This window comes from Phyllobates terribilis, unplaced genomic scaffold, assembly GCF_046119375.1.
Source record: "Phyllobates terribilis strain yellow unplaced genomic scaffold, ASM4611937v1 Scaffold_3__8_contigs__length_932513732, whole genome shotgun sequence".
In the NCBI taxonomy this organism is placed as follows: domain Eukaryota; kingdom Metazoa; phylum Chordata; class Amphibia; order Anura; family Dendrobatidae; genus Phyllobates; species Phyllobates terribilis.
In genome coordinates, this window is record NW_027362763.1 from 571,685,002 (window position 1) to 571,706,867 (window position 21,866).

A 21,866-nucleotide genomic window follows, 5' to 3' on the forward strand; every position below is an offset into this window, starting at 1 on the left:
AGTATTTGGTACCATTGTGCTTAAACTGAATGATGTGGGTCAAATATTTGGGATATCCTTCCACAGGCTTCTCACAATAGTTGGTCAGAATTTGGCCCCATTCCTCCAGACAAAACTGGTGTAACTGATCCAGGTCTGTAGGTCGCCTTGCTCGCACCTGCATTTTTAGCTTTGCCTATACATTTTAATAGGATTGAGATCAGGGCTTTGTGATGGCCATTCAAAAACATTGACTTTGTTATCCTTAAGCCACTTTGTTACCATTTTGGCAGTATACTTCAGGTCAAGCTCCATTTGGAAGACCCATTTCCACCCAAGGTTTAACTTCCTGGCTGATGCCTTGAGATGTGGCTTCAATATTGCCATATAATCTTCTTTTCTCATGATGCCATCTATTTTGTGAAGTGCATCAGTCCCTCCTGCAGCAAAACAACCCCACAACATGATGCCGCCATCCCCGTATATTTCACAGTTGGGATGGTGTTCTTAGGCTTTCAAGCTTCTCCCTTTTTCCTCCAAATGTAATGATGGTCATTATGCTCAAAAAGTTAAATTTTGGTTTAATCATCCCACAGGACATGTCCCCAAAATGTAAGGTCTTTGTTCCTGTGTGCATTTGCAAACATTAATCTGGCTTTTTATGTTTCTTTTGGAGTAATGGCTTCTTCCTGGCAGAGTGGCCTTTCAGCCATGTTCATACAGTACTCGTTTGACTGTGGATATTGACACAATTTTACCAGCTTCCGCCATCATCTTCACAAGGTCTTTTGCTTTTGTTCTTGGGTTGATATGCACATGTTGGACCAAAGCACGTTCCTCTTTGGGACACAGAACCCGTCTCCTTCCTGAACAGTATGATGGCTGGACATTCCCATCTTGTTTGTACTTGTGTATAATTGTTTGTACAGATGAACGAGGCACCTTCAGGTATCTTGAAATTGTACCCAAGGATGAGCCAGACTTGTGCAAGTCCACAATTCTCTTCCTGATATCTTGGCTGATTTCCTTAGACTTTCCGATGATGCTACACAAAGAAGCAGTGTGTTTCAGGTGTGCATTAAAATACATCCACAGGTGTGTCTCTAATTAACTCAGGTGTTGCCAAAAAAACTATCAGAAGCTTCCAAACACATGACATCATCACATGCACAGTCCATAATTGTTTAAAGACATAGTAATCTTAGTGTATGTAAACTTTTGACTTTGCAGTATGTAACTACGTAATAAAAATGCCTTAAAACATTCTCTCTCTCTCATTATTCTGGCATTTGGCAAATATTAAAAATTATAGTAATCCTAATGGATCTAAAACTGGAAAGGTTTATTCTGATTTCATGTCATGTACTGACAAAAACATGCATATGGGTCTTTTATATAGTGTATGTAAACTTCTGGTTTCAATTGTAGGTAGATAGATAGACAGATAGATAAATAGATAGGCTCGAAAAAGTTTGTTCACAGAGGAAACGTTGCCACACCAGATGGGCTAATAAAGCTCTTTTTTTGACTATTTTTTTGAGTGCTGCCTGCTTTTCTTTAAAACTAGATATATTGATAGATAGATAGATAGACACATATATAGAAAGATATACAGATAGATAGATAGATACAAGTGCTTCTCACAAAATTAGAATATCATCAAAAAGTTAATTTATTTCAGTTCTTCAATACAAAAAGTGAAACTCATGTATTATATAGAGTCATTACAAACAGAGTGATCTATTTCAAGTGTTTATTTCTATTAATGTTGATGATTATGGCTTACAGTCAATGAAAACACAAAAGTTATTATCTCAGTAAATTAGAATAATTGACAAAAAACACCTGCAAAGGCTTCCTAAGCGTTTAAAAATGTCCTTTGGTCTGTTTCAGTAGGCTCCACAATCATGGGGAAGACTGCTGACCTGACAGATGTCCAGAAGGCAGTCATTGACACACTCCACAAGGAGGGTAAGCCACAAAAGGTCATTGCTAAAGAAGCTGGCTGTTTACAGAGTGCTGTATCCAAGCATATTAATGGAATGTTGAGTGGAAGGAAAAAGTGTGGTAGAAAAAGATGCACAAGCAACCAGGAAAACCGCAGCCTTGAAAGGATTGTTACGAAAAGGCCATTAAAAATTTTTGGGGGGATTCACAAGGAGTGGGCTGCTGCTGGAGTCATTGCTGCAGGAGCCATCACACACAGATGTATCCAGGACATGGGCTACAAGTGTCGCATTGCTTGTGTCATGCCACTCCTGACCAATAGACAACACCAGATGCATCTTACGTGGGTCAAGGAGAAAAAGATGTGGACTGTTGCTCAGTGGTCCAAGGTGTTGTTTTCAGATGAAAGTACATTTTTGTATTTCATTTGGAAATCAAGGTCCCAGAGTCTGGAGGAAGAGTGGAGAGGCACACAATCCAAGCTTGAGGCCTAGTGTGAAGTTTCCACAATCAGTGATTGTTTGGGGAGCAATGTCATCTACTGGTGTAGGTCCACTATATTTTATCAAGACCAAAGTCAGCACAGCCGTCTACCAGGAAATTTTAGAGCACTTCATGCTTTCCTCTGCCGACAAGCTTTTTGTAGATGGAAATTTCATTCTCCAGCAGGACTTGGCACATGTCCAAACTCCCAAAAGTTCCAATACCTGGTTTAAAAACAACAGTATCACTGTGCTTGATTGGCCAGCAAACTCGCCTGACCTTAACCTCATAGAGAATCTATGGGATATTGTCAAGAGGAAGATGAGTGACACCAGACCCAGAAATGCAGACGAGCTGAAGGCTGCTATCAAAGCAACCTGGGCTTCCATAACACCTCAGCAGTGCCACAGGCTGATCTCCTCCATGCCACACCGCATTGATGCAGTAATTGATGCAAAAGGAGCCCCTACCAAGTACTGAGTATATTTACTGACCATACATTTCATGAGACCAACATTTCAGATTTTAAAAACATTTTTCATGCTGTTGTTATGAAGTATTCTAATTTATTGAGATAATGACTTTTGTGTTTTCATTGGCTGTAAGCCATAATCATCAACATTAACAGAAATAAACACTTGAAATAGATCACTCTGTTTGCAATGACTCCATGTAATATATGAGTTTCACTTTTTGTATTGAAGAACTGACATAAATTAGCTTTTTGATGATATTCTAATTTTGTGAGAAGCATCTGTATATATAATCAGTGCTTTGTGTTTGTAGCTTATTGTACATGTAATTTATTAATAAATGGTTAAATTTCAGAATAAAATGGCGTGGGATCTTCCCAGACTATTAATATCAGCTCACAGCTTTATACTAGGCCTTTACTGGTTATTACAATGGGGGACCCCACAAAAAAAATTGATGTGGGCCCCCCCTATAATTAATAACCAGCAAAGGCTAGGCAGACAGCTGTGGGCTGACATTAATAGCCTAGGAAGGGACAATGCATATTTGCCCCTTCCGAGGCTAAAAACATCAGCTCTCAGCTTCCCCAGAAATGGCGCATCCATAAGATGCACCAATTGTGACGCTTAGCCTCCCCTCTTCCCACTTGCCCTGGTATGGTGGCAAGTGGGGTAATAGGGTTGGGGTTGATGTCAGCTTTGTATTGGCAGCTGACATCAAGCCCAGGGGTTAGTAATGTAGAGGCGTCTATAGGACGCCCCCATTACTAACCCCATAGTCAAATTGTTAAATAAAGCACAAACATCCAGAATAAAGTATTTTATTTGAAATAATGACATAGACTCCTTTATTTAATCTACATTTACCAAAAAGCCATATACATACCATAACGCCCATTCCACTGAAGCCCATGTCTCCTGTAAAAAATAAATAAATAATAAAGCAACATAATCCTCACCTGTCCCCGACATGAAAATAATAATCTATTTGTCAGGCGACTGGTCTAGCTCTGCTACATCTAGATGGCAGGCTGCATTGTTGCATGATGCAACTATACAGCCTGCCATCCTGCAAAGACACTGAGCTGCACATGTGTGGTAAGCTTTTTACCTTGGGTCAGAGTCACAGCTGCGGGATCATGCTTACTTCTGACAGCGTGATAGCACAGCGCTCTGAATGGTGGTAGCGATGTTACGTTGTGGTTGTTTGGGACTCCATTCAGGTTCGTGTTCTGGTTCAGGTGCCTGAGCACAAACCTTTTTTGATGTTCGGGTAAAGTCGACGAACCGAAACATCAAACGGTTCGCTCATCTCTACTGATTAATTTCCTAAACATCTTCTCTGTACTGGACAAGTTTATAGAAGAAGGGTTACCTCTTATTGAGTGTCTATCAAAAATTTCAGAGAAGGGAATGTTAAAGTCTCCTCCCACCCTCAAAGATGCTGGAGTTAAGTTCCAAAGGAGGGAAATTTTCCTGCTCAAGAAACTAATTTGTCCCATGTTTGGTTGCATAAAATATTGGATTTACCCCCCCAAGAGAGCTTCAAGTAAAACATATCTGCCACCTGGATCTAAATGAGATTTGGTCACCTGCAATGTGCAAATTGTTGAAATTAAAATTGCTACTCCACCTCTTTTATTATTAAGATTGGGAATGCGGAAGGGAACTGGCTTGCTGCAAAGTGAAAAGTTCCTGACTTATTATAGTGGGATTTTGCAGAAAAACTATGTCTGCTCTCTGAGCAATTCTTCTCTTCTTTGGGGAGTTAAGACCCTTTACATTAAGAGAGAGTAGAGGCATCATGGTTAAAACCTAGTGTGTGAAAAAAGTACATAAAATATTATTACTCACTCGTTTGAAACAATCCTCTTCCTACTCCTCAGGGACCCTTTGGTTGGACAAAACTCTTTGCTTTTCAAGGCGTTCCACGACCTTCCAAAAAGGGGACTGGACTTGTGCAAGAGGGAGGAAGGGATACAAAAGGGTTCGGAGAAGGCAAAGACAACAATAAACATTATGGGATAACATATAAATCTGTATGTATAGGTCAATATCCCCAGGTAAATTCCTGATAGGGGATTACTCCTGTGGCAACACATTAGCACACTGGATTACACTGGTTTCATGACCTCTTGCTGTCACCGCTGGCACCATACGTTGTATGAATTCAGACTTCTGCAGTTACATAGCATGGTTGCAGATTTTCATCACAAACTCAGACAACCCCTTTAATGTTCCTAACATAAATAATAGCATAGCAACCTTTAAATTGTCAGCACAACCCTTTATTAACATAGTCATGCATCATGTAATCTTAAGCCTCAAGTTATGGATTGTTACATCCGTACAGAGGATCGGAACAATAACATCACACGAATACATCACCATAATCACCAATAGTACAGAAACGCAGGATCACAACCCTCATCCCCAAAACAACAGAAGTACAAAAAATACATCACTAGAACCACCAGCAGTATTGAAATACATCAACAGTACCATCAGCAGTACAGAAATGCATCACTGGAACCCCCATCAGTACATGAATACATCACCAAAACCAACATCAGTACATGTATACATAACCAGAACCACGATAAGTACATGAAAACATTACCAGCTCTACCATCTGTACATAAATTTAGCACCAGAAGAACCATCAGTACATGGTACATCAATTGTAATGTCAGGTCAGCCCCATATATATTGTAACCTACAAATCCCTATATGTGCTTAACAATGGTAAGAATATATTGGGATTTGTTGCTATCAGTCATCATTACATTGCATATGATACAGGAACCACAGTACTGATGAGAATTATCACACAAACATTTATATCCATGTTCCTTATAGATGTCATCTTCTCTGATTGGAGTTGTTCTCTTTCTTTTCCTCTTTGTCTTGTCCAGATGCCATGATGACTTTTTACTGCCAAAGCTTGTCTCTGCAGACTTCCATCTTCTACGGTCTTCTACAGCACATCCCGTCATGGTGTCCTTAAAAATAGCAGCATGACTAGAATGCTCCTGAATAAAAATATCTGCCCTATGCTGTGCCCTTGAATAATTAGCCCTCACTGTGCTCCCTACACAAAATTTGACCCACACACTGTCCCTATTATAGTACATGTCCTCCAAACTGTCATCTAGTTTCTATACTGAGCCTCCTCTTCACACTTTTTTCTTATACTGCATCCCCTCTATACTACCAGGTTTCTATTCTATGCCCCTTCATCACACTCCCCCTTCTCAGCATACTTTCCTCTCCTTGTTGTGCCCTCACACTGTCCCCCATGCTATTCCCTCTCTATACCCCCTCACTACCCAGTCTCTATTATGTGCCCCCGCACACTTTTCTCCCTCCATACTGTCTCCTCACACTATTCCCCTCAATAATCTTCTCACGCATTTCCCTTTCCCTCATGCTGCACCTGACATAATTCCCGGTCCCTTATACTATCTCCTCACACATCCCCTCAGCTTTCCACAGTTTCAGCACTCGTTCCCCTGCGGCTCATACTGTTTCTTCACACATTCCCCAATTCCTCACGATACTATCTCCTCACATATTCATCCCTAGCTCAACATACTGTCTCCCCACTCATCATACTGTTTCCTCACACATTCCCCCCTCATTGTCAATACTGTCTTTTCATACATCCCCTCCCTCATCATACTGTCTCCTCACACATCCACCCTGTTCGTCATGTTATCCTCTCATACATTCCCACCCTGCTCATGATACATCACAATATACAGTTAGGTCCATATATATTTGGACAGAGACAACATTTTTCTAATTTTGGTTCTAGACATTTCAGGGACAGGCGTGTGCAATCCCTTCGTTATGTCATTCTCAATTAAGCAGATAAAAGGCCTGGAGTTGATTTGAGGTGTGGTGCTTGCATTTGGAAGGTTTTGCTGTGAAGTAAACATGCGGTCAAAGGAGCTCTCCATGCAGGTGAAACAAGCCATCCTTAAGCTGAAAAAACAGAAAAAACCCATCCGAGAAATTGCTACAATATTAGTAGTGGCAAAATCTACAGTTTGGTACATCCTGAGAAAGAAAGAAAGCACTGGTGAACTCCTCAATGCAAAAAGACCTGGGCGCCCACGGAAGACAACAGTGGTGGATGATCGCAGAATAATCTCCATGGTGAAGAGAAACCCCTTCACAACAGCCAACCAAGTGAACAACACTCTCCAGGAGGTAGGCGTATCAATATCCAAATCTACCATGAAGAGAAGACTGCATGAAAGTAAATACAGAGGGTTCACTGCATGGTGCAAGCCACTCATAAGCATCAAGAATAAAAAGGCTAGACTGGACTTTGCTAAAAAACATCTAGAAAAGCCAGCACAGTTCTGGAAGAACATTCTTTGGACAGATGAAACCAAGATCAACCTCTACCAGAATGATGGAAAGAGAAAAGTATGGCAAAGGCGTGGCACAGCTCATGATCCAAAGCATACCACATCATCTGTAAAACACGGCGGAGGCAGTGCGATGGCTTGGGCATGCATGGCTGCCAGTGGCACTGGGTCACTAGTGTTTATTGATGATGTGACACAGGATAGAAGCAGCCGAATGAATTCTGATGTATTCAGAGCCATACTGTGTGCTCAGATCCAGCCAAATGCAGCCAAACTGATTGGTCGTCATTTCATACTACAGATGGACAATGACCCAAAACATAAAGCCAAAGCAACCCAGGAGTTTATTAAAGCAAAGAAGTGGAATATTCTTGAATGGCCAAGTCAGTCACCTGATCTCAACCCAATTGAGCATGCATTTCACTTGTTAAAGACTAAACTTCAGATAGAAAGGCCTACAAACAAACAGCAACTAAAAACCATCGCAATGAAGGCCTGGCAGAGCATCAAAAAGGAGGAAACACAGCGTCTGGTGATGTCCATGAGTTCAAGACTTCAGGCAGTCATTGCCAACAAAGGGTTTTCAACCAAGTACTAGAAATGAACATTTTATTTACAATTATTTAATCTGTCCAATTACTTTTGGTCCCTTTAAAAACAGGGTGGCACATGTTAAGGAGCTGAAACTCCTAAACCCTTCATCCAATTTTAATGTGGATACCCTCAAATGAAAGCTGAAAGTCTGAACTTCAACTGCATCTGAATTGTTTTGTTTAAAATTCATTGTGGTAATGTCTAGAACCAAAATTAGAAAAATGTTGTCTCTGTCCAAATATATATGGACCTAACTGTACATGTGGGCGCAACAGAGTTGATGTGTAAAGCCGGATTAGAGGTGGACGAGCTCAGAGAATCAATAGAGTACACGCACACAATGGTGTCCAACATAAAATTCCACTTTAATTAAGAGCGGGAGGGGTTTGTTTATTCCAACAAGCAAGAACTGTTTTGTGGGATTCAGAGATTGTTGTGTCTAAGTGTCTGGTTCGATCCAGAATCTCAGGGACTTGGAATGTGTAGGGTTAAGGTTTCTGTGTTAAAAGGTCTGCGTTATAGATTTTAGAGCATAAAATGTGAGCTAAGAAGACAAAATGGATTCTGATCTCCCACAATTCCCTCCTTTTGTGATTCTTGAAGGCCGAAAATGTTCCTGTGCCCATACTTTAGGGGCTAATCCATCCTGTCGGATTTATTAACTCTTCACCGGATTCCAGACGTCGGACAATTTTGGCTTCTCTTGAACATCACAATACTTTCTTTTCTCAGGAGGGGTCTTCTTGAAAATGCAGCCTTTAATTTACAAAAGAGAACATATTTAGAACTATCATAAGAATAAAATGAATAAACAGCAGTACTAATGATTGGAAAAGTTAATTGACTGATTTCCGGAAGAGCTAAATCTCATAAAATTATCATTCCAGTGATATTCAGTAAGGTGATCTATAGAAGAAAACATATGCACTAGCTCATCTTTAACGAAAGCTGCTTCTACCAAAGCTTCTTGGAAGGTTAAATTATGATTTTTTATATGAAAATTGTAATCACATGCTTTCTACTCAGGAAAAATTAAATGTTTCATTATAACACTTCAAACAGATTACATTAGTCAACAGATTATTTTCAATGCTTCCAACACCATTTGGCCTGGGGTTCACCCATGTCTTTATCGAAAGGATACATAAAGGATATATAAATTCTCATTTTTAAGGGATGTATCTTTTATAGTGACTGCCGTGAATCCAATTGGCTCTTCCTTTTAACTTCACAGAAGTGGATGTGGACTTGGTATGGACCGTCGTATCTGGGCTCTAAGGATTTCCTGATGTGTCTTTTTACCATAACCAGATCTCCAGGCTTTAGATCATGAATCCCATCTAGACTGTTTGGGTCTGGAATGGAACAAAAGACCTGCTTGTGCAGGGATGTTAGCTTATTGTGTAAACTTTGCACAGAACAAATCATCATACTTCAAAGTAAGAACCTAAGGAAAATACAGTCCTGTATTCCCTGTCCTCCTGAAAAGTATCTCAAAGGGTGTCAATCCTGTCTTTTTATTCGGGGTGTGTCTTACAGAAAACAAGAAAAGTGGTAAGCACTCTTTCCAGGGCTTCCCTGTCTAAGCCATTGCTTTCTGTATTTTCAGTTTCAATATTCCGTTCAGCCGTTGCACCTTACCACTGCTCTCTGGGTGGTAAGCGGTATGAACGTTTGGTCTACCCCCAAGGAGGTCAGTATCTCTCGCAGGACCTCTGCAGTGAAGTGGGTACCCCTGTCACTCTCTATCACCTCAGGAATCCCATACTTGCAGACAGCCACAGCTAGGAGTTTCTTAGTGGCATTTTTCGCGGTAGCTTTGGTTACCGGATATGCCACTGGCCATCCTGAAAACAGGTCAATGCAAACCAACACAAGTAAGTACCTACTTTAGGTAACTGTATGTAGTCTATCTGTAGCTTTTGGAAAGGGCACTAACTTTTGGGTGGGCTCTTCTTAGGTGTTTTTACTACTTGGCCTACATAGTGGTGAGCACACACCAGGCATGACTGGACATGTTTTGCTGCCAAGGTGCCAAATCCGGGGCCTACCCAGGTTGTCTTTACCAGATCACACATAGCCGTTTTGGAAACGTGGGTTGGGCTGTGCACCAGCACAGCCATCTGGGGATACCACGTTTTAGGAAGGCAAGCTCTTCCCTCCTTTTGCCATAGCCCATTTTCCCTGCACTCTGCTCCCAGTTCTGAACACTTTTTCCTCTTCTCCTCTCCAGATTGTGACTGAAGTTTGAAAAGAAGCCTAAGATTTATCGGCCCTGTTGACTCTGGTTGAGCTGGTTGGGTGGCCTGGGCTGTCAAGACTTCAAGATCAGAGGGGTCCTTCAAAGCCTCTTTAGCTGCCTGATCTGTTAGTGCATTACAGTTGGCCCATGAGGTTTTGGCAGACGTATGGGCTTTCACTTTGTTTATGGCCACCTTGCTGGGTTTCGTCAGTACTTCAATCAGTTCCATAACTGCCTGAATGTTTTTAATGGGTTTTTCCATTGCTGTGAGGAAAGATCTAGCCTTCCATATGGGTCCATAGTCATGCGCTATGCCGAATCCATATCTGCATGAATGTTAGCAGTGCAATCAGTAGCTAGTGTGCAAGCTTCAGCAGGGGCCTTCAACTCTGCTTCCTGTGCTGACATACGTGTTCGGTAGTGATTGCATAACCTGTATGGAAGGTCCCATCTATGGCATATCTGGAACCATCCACAAAAAAATCAAAGTCTGGACCCCATATAATGCCCCATGCAGGTGCCCATGCCTCCTGGGCCCCCATATAATGCCCCATGCCTCCTGAGTCCCCATATAATGCCCCATGCAGGTGCCCCATGCCTCCTGGGCCCCCATATAATGCCTCATGCCTCCTGGGCTCCCATATAATGCCCCATGCCTCCTGGGCCCCCATATAATGCCCCATGTAGGTGCCCCATGCCTCCATACATAAAAAAAAAAAATTAAATACTCACCTCACCTCACCTGCTGCCGCTGCTCTTTATGAGGTAATTACTCTGGAACGCTTAAAAGGATCCCACTGATTCTGAGAATGTTTTTTTTTTCGTGACATATTTTACTTCATGATAGTGGTAAAACTTCTTTGATATCACTTAGTTTATTTGTGAAAAAAAACGGAAATTTTGCAATTTTCAAACTTTGAATTCTTATACTCTTAAATCAGAGAGTTATATCACACAAAATAGTTAATAAATAACATTTCCCACATGTCTAATTTACATCAGCACAATTTTGGAAACAAAATGTTTTTTGTTAGGAAGTTAGAAAGGTTAAAAGTTGACCAGCAATTTCTCATTTTTCCAACAAAATGTACAAAACCATTTTTTTAGGGACCACACCACTTTTGAAGTGACTTTGAAGGGTCTATATGACAGAAAATACCCAAAAGTGACACCATTCTAAAAACTGCACCTCTCAAGGTGCTCAAAATCACATTCAAGAAGTTTATTAACCTGTCACATCCTTCACAGGAACTGATGCAACGTGGAAGGAAAAAAATGAACATTTAACTTTTTTTTTCACAAAATGTATACTTCAGACCCAACTTTTCTATTTTCACAAGGGTAACGAGAGAAAATGGACCAAAAAATGTATTGTGCAATTTATCCTGAGCATGCCGATACCCCATATGTGGGGGAAAACCACTGTTTGCATGCACTTCAGGGTTCGGAAGGGAAGGAGCACAGTTTGACTTTTTAAATGCAAAAATGGCTGGAATCGAGAGCAGACGCCATGTTGCGTTTGGAGAGCCCCTGATGTGCCTAAACAGTAGAAACCCCCCACAAGTGACCCCATTTTGGAAACTAGACCCCTCAGGGAACTTATCTAGATGTGTGGTAAGCACCTTGAACCACCAGGTGCTTCACAGAAGTTTATAACAAGCCGTGAAATTAAGATTTTTTTATTTTCACAAGAGTAACAGAAGAAAATGGACCCCAAAATTTGTTGTGCAATTGCTCCTGAGTATGGACATACCCCAGTTGTAGGGGAAAACTATTGTTTGGGCGGAGGGCTGGACTTGGAAAGGAAGGAGTGACATTTGGAAAGTAGACTTTGATGCAATGGTCTGAGGATGTCGCATTTGGAGAGCCCCTGATGTGCCTAAACAGGGGAAATCCTGACAAGTTACCGCATTTTGGAAACTTCACCCCTCAAGAATTTTATCCAGGGCTATTTGAATTTGGGTCTTCCAGCAAGACAATGAGCCAAAACAAACAGCCAAGGCAACAAAGGAGTGGCTCAAAAAGAAGCACAGTAAGGTCATTAATCCCATAGAAAACTTATGGAGGGAGTTGAAGCTCCGAGTTGCCAAGCGACAGCCTCAAAATCTGAATGATTTCGAGATGATCTGCAAAGAGGAGTGGACCAAAATTCCTCCCGACATGTGTGTAATCCTCATCATCAACTACAAAAAACGTCTGACTTCTGTGCTTGCCAACAAGGGTTTTGCCACCAAGTATTAAGTGCTGTTTGCCAGAGGAATCAAATACTTATTTCTCACTGCAAAATGCAAAAGAAATGATCTAATTTATACAATGTGATTTTCTTGATTTTTTGGGGGGATATTCTATCTCTCAATGTTAAAATTAACCTACCCTTAAAAGTATAGACTGTTCATGTCTTTGTCATTGGGAAAATGTACAAAAACAGCAAGGGATCAAATACTTATTTCCCCCACTGTATGGCCAGGGACTGTAAATCTGCCATTAAGTGTGAAGAGTATTGTAGCAACAGACACGCTTCAGCTATGCATCCAACCCCACCTACCAGCAACGCACCGGCCACAGTCACCACTAGTCCCACTGCAAGCCATGGCGGGAGCCACAGATTCATGCAGACTCTTCTACAGCTGTTTCCTGCTCATGCTTGGAGGTATGTGGGGAGGGCCAGAGCACCTAATGCTGTACCAAGATATGCCTAATCAGGGGTTTATCCAGAAGGAAAGCCAGAAAAGGCAGTGAAAATGTATGCTCTCATTGATGAACAGAGCAACTGATCCCTAGCTCGACCTTAGTTCTTTGAAGCTTTTGGAATCAAGAGACCAGATAAACTCTACACTCTGAACACCTGCTCTGGCCGCTTAAAGACTTGTGGCAGAAGGATTCCCTCCAATTGAGACAAGGAAATACCCTTACCAACACTGATCGAATGTGATCAAATACCTGACTGTAGGGGTAAGGTCCCTAGCCCGGAAGCTGCATTTCATCAATCACACTTAAGGCACCTAGCCAGCATTATCCCCCCTATGGATATGGACGCCGAGATTCTACACCTGCTTGGCAGAGACAATTTAAGGGTACACAAAGTGCGTCAACAGTGTAATGGTCCAGATTACGCCACATACGCTCAGAGACTGGACTTGGGGTGGGTAGTCATAGGAAATGTATGCTCGGATCGACCAGGAGTTGACTCTTTTAAGACTTGCGTGCTCGGGGACGGACTTCATAAAGCTGCGTCAGCGCTGACACTGGGTCACAAGCCTGAGAACATCCAGATCATCACCAGCGACCTGATCCGGGGCCTAATAGTGCCCTTCGAGGACCCCTCCAGCCTGTCCCTGATCATAACCAACCAGGACTTCCATCGCATTAAGGACCGGGAGTGAGTCCTGACCAAGGCAGAGCGAGAAAAGGCAATGCAGGCTAGGAAACAATGGAAAATGAGACGATATGTTAAAGTGTTTATTGTTGCATGCTAACATGTCTTTATCATTAGAAGTTTTTGGACTATATTCAAAGGACATTAGTTCAATACTGAAATTCCTTATGGAATTTCAGACAGGGAGTGTGCTGTACCCCCAGAAATAATTACTGTTCAGATGTTTGTTTTGCATATGTTAGAAAATGAGTACTGAATTTATCTGCTAAATGTATTATTGCTACGTCACCATCTGCTGGTCAGTATTAATTCACCATTCACTTTTGTTCATTCCAATTAAGTTGGTTAAAACTGTGTGTGGCTTCGCATGGCAGTTGGTGGGTCTCTTGCTCTTGGCAGCCATTTTATAGCTAGTGTTGCTGTGAGACAGGAATCACTTACTGGGCTAGCAAAGTCATCAATTTCTGATTAGACTAAACCTACGCCAGCGGCTTCAGAGAAAGCAACAGTATTGTACCATCAAATAATATTTCTGTATCCGGTATTTAATAAACCAAGTCTTTAATTGCACCCTTGCTGTGGTAGATTCAAGTCTACGGATGCTGCGCTGGTCCTGTCTGCTCCGCATTTTGGATAGGAAGGTAAGGAAAAGAAAATCTCATAGCATCTTACCTATCAGCTACACCTTCAATCGCCTTATGTGGAGACAGAACAACATATTAGCAAAATAATAGAAATTACCTCCTAATCCAATTAATTAATAGATCACATAGACTTATATACTATAATAAACACAACCCTCTCCCTCCTATTCCTAACAATCCATTCCCACTAGTGATGGGCGAGCACTAAAATGCTCGGGTGCTCGTTGCTTGGGTCGAGCACATTGGAATACTCGGGTGCTCGACCCGAGCAATGAGCCCAATGTAAGTCTATGGGAAACTCGAGCATTTTTCAGGCGGCTCCCCCTGGCGGTCTGCAAAGGGCTTAAAAATTGCCCAAATCGATGGGAACAGTGCTCAAATGGCACGGGAACAGCATGGGCAAGACCCCTGGAAGCATTTCTGACTCCCAGGTCACTGCTGTCATCAATGTTGTCAGAGGTATTACGCCGCTTTTACGGACTCACAATAAAACATACAAAAACTATACCAAAATGGATTTTCCTGGAAAACATGTCAAGGAACATCCTTTCCAGGGTAATTGTATATAAGGCAAAATAAATAACCAAAAACAAAAATACTCCTCCACTCCATAGGCTATATTCACACGTAGCATTTTGGAAGCGTTTTTGCACTTTTGTATTGCTTTCAACCATGACAAATGCATTCACCGGGAAATGTCATTTTAACATTTTACAACCTTATCTGGCCATGTGGTGTGTGAGACATGATCAGACACATCCTGTTTCATTTATGAAGGAGGGAGTCTGAAAGTCACAAAGCCTATTTTTATAGGGCCATCAGGTGGCCTTTACTATTCTAAAAGGGCCAGCAGTTGGCCCTCACTATTCTTAGAAAGCCATCAACCGGCTAAACTGTGTTGTTTCCATTACTAAAGAGTGGGTCTCCTATACTGTTATTGCGTATGCAGTGAGTGGCAGGGCTGCCCAAAATTTGGACGCACCCCAATACCCCTTTGAAGAGACTTAGAGGAGGGCCTCCTGAAAACAATGTTCCCATTATTAGGAAGTGGGTCTCCCATACTGTTTGCCTATGCAGTGAATGCAACGGCTGCAAAAATTTGGACCTACTCCAATGCCCCTTGGATGAGACATAGAGGGCCTCATGAAAAATGTTCCCATTATTAGGAAGTGGGTCTCCCATAGTGTTGGCCTATGCAGTGAATGCAAGGGCTGCCAAAAATTGGGAGGCACTCCAATGCCCCTTGGAAGAGACGTAGAGGGCCTCATGAAAAAATGTTCCCATTATTAGGAAGTGGGTCTTCCATAGTGTTGGCCTATGCAGTGAATGCAAGGGTTGCTAAAAATTTGGAGGCACTCCAATGCCCCTTGGAAGAGATGTGGAGGTCATGAGGGCTTCCTGAAAACAATGTTCCCATTATTAGGAAGTGGGTCTCCCATTGTGTTTGCCTATGCAGTGAATGCAAGGGTTGCCAAAAATTGTGAGGCACTCCAATGCCCCTTGGAAGAGACGTAGAGGGCCTCATGAAAAAATGTTCCCATTATTAGGAAGTGGGTCTCCCATAGTGTTGGCTTATGCAGTGAATGCAAGGGCTGCCAAAAATTTGGAGGCACTCCAATGCCCCTTGGAAGAGACGTGGAGGAGGGCCTCATAAAAAAATGTTCCCATTAGAAAGGAGCAGGTCTCCTATACTTGTAATGCCCATGCACTAAGTGTATGGGCTGACAAACATTTACCCCTGGGGGTTATACATGAACATACTGTATAAACATTTTTTTTTACGGGCATCATAAACACCCTTTAAAAAATTATGTGGGTGTTGCATCATGGACCACGGTCACCCTGGTGATATGTTGGTGGAGGATGAGGATGAGGAGAAGGAGGAGGACAAGAGCAAATAGACAAAATCAGGAAGTGTATATACCCATGTGTGGGTGTGAAAAGGTGCATGAGTATTAGAGATGAGCGGTGTTCGACTCGAACTGTTCGCCAATCTCAAATTCGAGCTGTTTTGGGCGGTGTTCGAGCCGTTCGACGAACACGAACGATTTGAAAAAAATCCGGCTGTTCGAGGTTATGTTCGATAACTGTTCGTGCACCAAAATCGTAACTGGATTTTTTCACAGTAATGCTAATCAATGTTAATGCACAGTTTGAGTGTACAGTGGGCGGGGGGAGGGGCAGGGGATGGATCTCTGCAGAAATAATGAAGATCTCCATTTTTTTTTTCTTTCCCGCATTTACAGTGGGGAGGTGCAGTCTGTCAGCTTATCAGCAGCGCACACACGCAGCGAAGTGCTTTTTTTCACACAAGCAAGGGCATGTGTCATTGGCTGTGTATGTCACATGTCCTTGCCCTATAAGACCCAGCCATTTTCCACATCGCCACCATTTTCTCACCGCTGCAGCTGAGTGTTAGACGGCACCACTTCTGCTGTGGGCGCTATACTTTCTAACTGTGTGAATTGCAAGCGAATTTGCTCTTAAATAGACAGATAGGTTGGGAGTAGGGACTAGTTGTAATTGCAGCCCCTTTGAGGGCTAGGTTACAGCATTTCCTAGGACTTTTTGCCAGGCAGGTCTGTTTTACTGCTGTGCAAGTGTTTTTCACAGCATTTGGCTAAATCTAGCTAAGCAAATCCTTTTGGGCTTCTTGCAGTGTGTGTTAGTCAGTGGAGTAGCCTATCTGTGTTGCAAGCTACACCACCTGTGTATGTAATACGAATTTTTTACTGCACCTAGCCAAGTAAAACCTTTTGGGCATAGTAGCAGTGTGTGTTACTCATTGTATTAGGCAATCTATACCAAGCTCCACCAGCTTTGAAATTAATAATAATTTTTAGCTGCATCTAGCCCGGAAAATAATTTTGGGCCTGTAGCAGTGTGTGGTACTCATTCTATTAGGCCATCTATACTAAGCTCCACCAGCTTTGAAATTAATAATAATTTTTAGCTGCATCTAGCCCGGAAAATAATTTTGGGCCTGTAGCAGTGTGTGGTACTCAATCTATTAGGCCATCTATACCAAGCTCCACCAGCTTTGAAATTAATAATAATTTTTAGCTGCATCTAGCCCGGAAAATAATTTTGGGCCTGTAGCAGTGTGTGGTACTCATTCTATTAGGCCATCTATACTAAGCTCCACCAGCTTTGAAATTAATAATAATTTTTAGCTGCATCTAGCCCGGAAAATAATTTTGGGCTTGTAGCAGTGTGTTGCACTCAATCTATTAGGCCATCTATACTAAGCTCCACCAGCTTTGAAATTAATAATAATTTTTAGCTGCATCTAGCCCGGAAAATAATTTTGGGCCTGTAGCAGTGTGTGGTACTCAATCTATTAGGCCATCTATACTAAGCTCCACCAGCTTTGAAATTAATAATAATTTTTAGCTGCATCTAGCCCGGAAAATAATTTTGGGCCTGTAGCAGTGTGTGGTACTCAATCTATTAGGCCATCTATACTAAGCTCCACCAGCTTTGAAATTAATAATAATTTTTAGCTGCATCTAGCCCGGAAAATAATTTTGGGCCTGTAGCAGTGTGTGGTACTCATTGTATTAGGCCATCTATACCAAGCTCCACCAGCTTTGAAATTAATAATAATTTTTAGCTGCATCTAGCCCCGAAAATAATTTTGGGCATAGTAGCAGTATGTGGTACTCATTGTATTAGGCCATCTATGCCAAGCTCCACCAGCTTTGAAATTAATAATAATTTTTAGCTGCATCTAGCCCAGAAAATAATTTTGGGCATAGTAGCAGTGTGTGGTACTCATTGTATTAGGCCATCTATACCAAGCTCCACCAGCTTTGAAATTAATAATAATTTTTAGCTGCATCTAGCCCGAAAAATAATTTTGGGCATAGTAGCAGTGTGTGGTACTCATTGTATTAGGCCATCTATGCCAAGCTCCACCAGCTTTGAAATGAATAATAATTTTTAGCTGCATCTAGCCCAGAAAATAATTTTGGGCATAGTAGCAGTGTGTGGTACTCATTGTATTAGGCCATCTATACCAAGCTCCACCAGCTTTGAAATTAATAATAATTTTTAGCTGCATCTAGCCCGGAAAATAATTTTGGGCATAGTAGCAGTGTGTGGTACTCATTGTATTAGGCCATCTATGCCAAGCTCCACCAGCTTTGAAATGAATAATAATTTTTAGCTGCATCTAGCCCAGAAAATAATTTTGGGCATAGTAGCAGTGTGTGGTACTCATTGTATTAGGCCATCTATACCAAGCTCCACCAGCTTTGAAATTAATAATAATTTTTAGCTGCATCTAGCCCGGAAAATAATTTTGGGCATAGTAGCAGTTTGTGGTACTCATTGTATTAGGCCATCTATACCAAGCTCCACCAGCTTTGAAATTAATAATAATTTTTAGCTGCATCTAGCCCGGAAAATAATTTTAGGCATAGTAGCAGTGTGTGGTACTCATTGTATTAGGCCATCTATACCAAGCTCCACCAGCTTTGAAATGAATAATAATTTTTAGCTTCATCTAGCCCGAAAAATAATTTTGGGCATAGTAGCAGTGTGTGGTACTCATTGTATTAGGCCATCTATACCAAGCTCCACCAGCTTTGAAATTAATAATAATTTTTAGCTGCATCTAGCCCGGAAAATAATTTTTGGGCCTGTAGCAGTGTGTGGTACTCATTCTATTAGGCCATCTATACTAAGCTCCACCAGCTTTGAAATTAATAATAGTTTTTAGCTGCATCTAGCCCAGAAAATAATTTTGGGCATAGTAGCAGTGTGTGGTACTCATTCTATTAGGCCATCTATATCAAGCTCCACCAGCTTTGAAATTAATAATAATTTTTAGCTGCATCTAGCCCAGAAAATAATTTTGGGCATAGTAGCAGTGTGTGTTACTCATTGTATTAGGCCATCTATACCAAGCCCCACCAGCTTTGAAATTAATAATAATTTTTAGCTTCATCTAGCCCGGAAAATAATTTTGGGCATAGTAGCAGTGTGTGGTACTCATTGTATTAGGCCATCTATACCAAGCTCAACCAGCTTTGAAATTAATAATAGTTTTTAGCTGCATCTAGCCCGGAAAATTATTTTGGGCCTGTAGCAGTGTGTGGTACTTATTCTATTAGGCCATCTATACCAAGCTCCACCACCTGTGTATGTAATAAAATTGTTTTACTGCTTCTAATCCAGCCAATCCTTTTGGGCTAGTACCACAGTTTGGCCACTCAGCTCTGCTCGGTTTCCATCCATCATTTTTTGTGCAAACAACTACAGAGTTGTCAGTAAGTTAACCACCAAAATGAGTGGAAAAAGGCCTGCTGCTGGTGGAAAGGGGAATAGGAATGTTGGGAAGGGAAAAAAAGGTTGTGTCCGTGGGGTAGGTGTTAAAGCAACAGTAGCATCTGCAGAAGAAAGACCATCTTCCAGCCAAACTAAGATGTCTACTTCTTTTCGTGGACAATGTGATCCGATCCCTTTCTTACGGCCACGCCCATCGCTACAAATTCCAGATGAGGCACAAAAACAGCAGGTGCTTCAAAGAATATCAAGTGCTCCTTTAAGTGGGCTCTCCTCCACCTCAACTTCAACATCACAAATACTCCAGTCCTCAGAGGTGTCACCCCAATCGCACTTGCTTCCTCACAGCTCCCGAGTCTCCAGCTGCCCGTCTGAGTATGGGGTAGCACAGATGGTTGAGTCTGCAGAGCTGTTTACTCATACTATAGCCTGGGAATCAAGGTCTGCTCCAGAGCTTCTTTGAATCCAGACAAGGAAATGATCTGCACTGATGCCCAGAATCTTTATGAGTCGGATCCAGGACCAGATGAAGAAGGTTCTGAGAATAATGTAGACCCTCGTTCCCAAACTGTAACTCCTGTTGGTGGAGAGAATGATGAAGACGATGATGAGACTCAAATACCTGATTGGAGCGACAACTTGAGTTTTCGGTCAGGGCAGGAAGAGGTTGGCTCTGAGGACGACGGGTGTGAGAACACACAGGGTGATGATGACGAGGTTGGAGATCCCACTTACTGTCAACCCACAGTCAGCCAGTCGATGAGGTCAGCAGAGGAGGTGGAGGAGGATGCTAGTGACGACGAGGTTAGGTTGCACCTTCCTGGACAGAGACGTAGTACTGGTAGCACGTCAACAACTGCATCCTCAAACACAACTGTGCCTCTGACCACAAGTCATGGTGGCTTTTCAGGTCGCATGGGCTCTAAGCCCTACATAGCCTGGGCATTTTTTTCAGATAGATAAGGATGACCCAACTCGTGTTATCTGTAAAATTTGTCACCAAAAGCTAAGTAGAGGCCAAAAAATCCATAGTTTGAGAACTTCATGCATGAACCGTCACATGGATATGAAGCATAAGTTGCAGTGGGAAGCTCACTGTGCTACAATGCGGCCTAGCGGGCTGGGCCAACCACCGTCTGCCCCATCTTGTGCATCCGCGGTCTCTTCATCCTCTGTGACTGGGGGGACAGCAGTCACACATGTTTCTGGACGCAGACCTGCCACCTTTTTACCCGCAACAGCCAGTGTGATTGGCAGGTCATCATTTCATTCTAAATGGAAACACCAGCTGGTGTTGAGCGCTCTCCGATATCGAGAGCACCACCTTTGGATAAAGGCAACCTAACTTTTCCGCCTGCATCTTCCTCACAGACCGGCAGTTTGCCGGGGACACCCTACTCAACCCCGTCTAAGCACAACAGCCAGCCCTAGGTCCCTCAGATGTGGACAAGTAAAAGACCATTTCCTCCTAGCCATGAGAAAGCTAAGAGGTTGAATTTCACCATCTGCTGGCTCTTGGCTACAGAAATGCTACCTTTCCGCCTGGTGGACACAGAGGATTTTCGAGACCTTATGTCCGTCGCAGTGCCCCAGTACCAGATGCCCAGTCGGCACTACTTCTCAAAGAAAGGTGTGCCTGTGCTCCACCAGCATGTCGCACACAACATCACCGCTTCTTTGAGAAACTCTGTGTGTGACAGGGTGCATTTCACCACAGACACTTGGACGGGTAGGCATGGACAGGTGCGTTACATGTCGCTGACTGGGCACTGGGTAACTATGGTGACAGCAGGACAAGGGGCTGCTGTCCAAGTCCTGCCATCCCCACGAGTTGTGCATCAATCCTCTTTATCTCGAAGTTCCTCCACTGCTTCTGCCTCCTCAACCTCCTCTCGGTCCTCCACCTGCAACCAAAGCCTGTCTGGTAATGCCACCCGCTTTCTAACTGCACAGAAGGAATTATGCACACCTCCTTACCATGCAGGCAGCAGGGCTCAACGTCATCAGGCGGTTTTTACTTTGAAATGTCTGGGAAATGTGAGTCACACACCTGAGGAGTTGTGGTCAGCTCTGGAGAACCAGTTTCATGAATGGTTGTCTCCACTGGACCTGCAACCAGGGAAGGCCGTGTGCGACAATGCTGCAAACCTGGGTGCGGCCCTTTGCCGGGGCAATGTCACACATGTGCCTTGTATGGCTCACGTGTTGAACCTGGTTGTCCAGCAATTTTTAGCCCACTATCCCGGACTAGATGACCTTCTGCAGAGGGCACGGTCGCTGTGTGCTCACTTTCGCCGTTCGCATCCCGCAGCTCAGCGACTTACATCTCTACAGAAGTCGTTGGGCCTGCAACTTCACCGGCTGAAATGCGATGTGCCGACACGGTGGAATTCAACTCTGCACATGTTGCAGTGATTGTGGCAGCACCGACAAGCCCTGGTGCAATACTTTGTGACGTAT